The sequence below is a fragment of the Octopus bimaculoides genome, chromosome 24 (genome assembly GCF_001194135.2).
Source record: "Octopus bimaculoides isolate UCB-OBI-ISO-001 chromosome 24, ASM119413v2, whole genome shotgun sequence".
NCBI lineage: Eukaryota > Metazoa > Mollusca > Cephalopoda > Octopoda > Octopodidae > Octopus > Octopus bimaculoides.
In genome coordinates this window covers 19127796-19130170 of record NC_069004.1, presented here as the reverse complement: position 1 = coordinate 19130170, position 2375 = coordinate 19127796, and the positions used below count along the sequence as shown (strand labels likewise).

General features: G+C 37.1%; 1 protein-coding gene across 1 annotated transcript in view; it reads right to left on the bottom strand.

Moving 5' to 3' along the window:
* LOC106879378 (uncharacterized) overlaps positions 1–2375 on the bottom strand; it is a 19853-nt gene that overhangs the window by 1022 nt on the left and 16456 nt on the right. The window lies entirely within an intron of this gene.

The window sequence follows — 2375 nt, the reverse complement described above, 5'->3', positions numbered from 1 at the left end:
GTAGACGGTTTTTAGACGATTTATCTGAAACGAGTAAATAAATGAGAATTCATTTGACAGACGCTGCAATGCAGAGCGGTAGTATTATTTAAAATGAAGAACATGCACCACAATGTACTTTTCTCTGACAAAACCAGTTTCTGAATAATTCTCTCACCAGTGAGTAATCTCTTCTGCCAGTACATACAAACACACACACACACACACACACACACACACACACACACACACACACACACACACATACATATATGCATGCATACATGCATGCATACATACACACATGCATACATCTACACGCATACATACATCTACACACATACATGCACACATATACGCATGCATACATATGTACGTACACACACACATACATACGTACAAACATATATACGTACCTACCTACATACATACACATGCATACATATATGCATTCGTACATACGCACATGCATACATACATACATACATACATACATACATACATACATGCATTGACCTGACATAGCGATTTGGGATAGAGAAGAGAAACTGTTGTGGAAATCAACTGCCCAGGGGATGTTAACATAAAGCTGAAGATCAGCAAAAAAAAAGAAAATACCCTGAACTATTGAGAAATCTACAGTGGCTCTATCCAGATTACAAGTTCAGGTTTATACCTGTAATTATTGAGGCACCGGGTCATGTAACACACTGCCTAAATACCTATCTTGAGAAAGAAATCTTCTCAAAGCGAGAAAAGAGAAAGTTGATTCGAAGACTACAGATCCTATCCATCACTGGAGCTTAAAAAAATTGTAAAACTTTCCGGAAGTTTATCATTTAAGTATATGTCAGCATGTCTAGATATGCAACTATACGCATGAGAATACATACATAAAACAAAGCATACAAACCTGCACATATATATATGATGGCTGTAATCTCGTGCCCGAATATTGCCATCGGCTGATCGAAATTCCTACACATGCGAAGGCAACGACCAGTCATTTTTGTGATGGGTCTTACTTTTTTCAAGCGTTGCCTGTGCGTGATGATTTTTTTTTTTATAGTAGGGAAAGAATTTGGACAAATCCTATCTACACAAATGCAATCCCACTCTTTGAACATGGACAGCATAAACTCAAAAAGAAGAACTAGTCTACATTATTGTCAGTGACGCAAGTATTCTCTCAGAATACAAAGGGGCTTCCTACTCCCAGCAGGGCAACCGCATGCCTGGACACCAGCCCAGGTATTTCCACATCCCCGTGGAAATGCATACATACATACATACATACATACACACGAATAGTCACCCCGCAAATCCACTCGTCCCAAACATTCCATAATAATACACTTTGCAAATACATTGGGCCCCGCCTAGCACTAAGAACTTCCTAAACTCTAGCATTAAGACACATTTTCAAACCACCCAATATTTGGTATGAGTTAGCTCCCTTTTCACCCTGCTAGAGTCACCCCCTTCACTTACACCGTCGGTGTTATTCATCGTAAAACGGAATACACACGTGTGAACAAAAATTGCTTAATTAAACTAGGAAACCCGCACCTAAATAATACTCACCCGCCCTAATTACCCAACGAAACTAACTAATCTACCACAAGCAAACCTCTACCCAGCGAATTTACCAGTGCAAGAACAAAAATTTAATGCAAGAATTACCACTTTGTTTACATTACCATCACATATGTATCAATTATTTTCGCATCCTAACCGATACATCTATCAATATTCGCATTCTGAAGATATTTACTTAAACTAGTAAACTGAAACGATCGTAAATGCTACCCTCATCTCTGCTTCTTCTTTCTTTGTTATTTATTGAATTAAAGACATACCAGCGAAAACCACGAGTTTCCCATTGTTATTATATCCATTTTCTTCTCCTATATAACCTAAACCGAACTACTTGCTACCGTACAACCATACAAAAGACTGTACCTACCCAGGTAATAACCAGGAGCGACTCTGGATTTAATTATCCTTTAGAGGTATTAAAGCCCTCTAACTTGATACCTACACTATCCTACACTGGTCATAATGTCTTACGTTTAAGATGATTCCCATGCTTTCCCCGATGAGAAGGTTACAATTTTAATATCAAAGATCCCTATGGATCACACAGGTTGTAATCCTTTGAAACATATGTAGGAATAAAGTATGCAATTATAACATGCGTTTTCTCCATTCCTTAAATTCTTAAATATACTCAAATACCCAAAATTTCAAGGAGTTCCTGCCTTAAAAACAGGAACTAAACCACAGTTATTTTGTGTTCTTTGCTACATTGGTTTCTATTAACCCATTTATTCTATCAGAAGAATTTTTATTCATTAAGATAGAAGAAATACACATAATTATATATATATATTTAT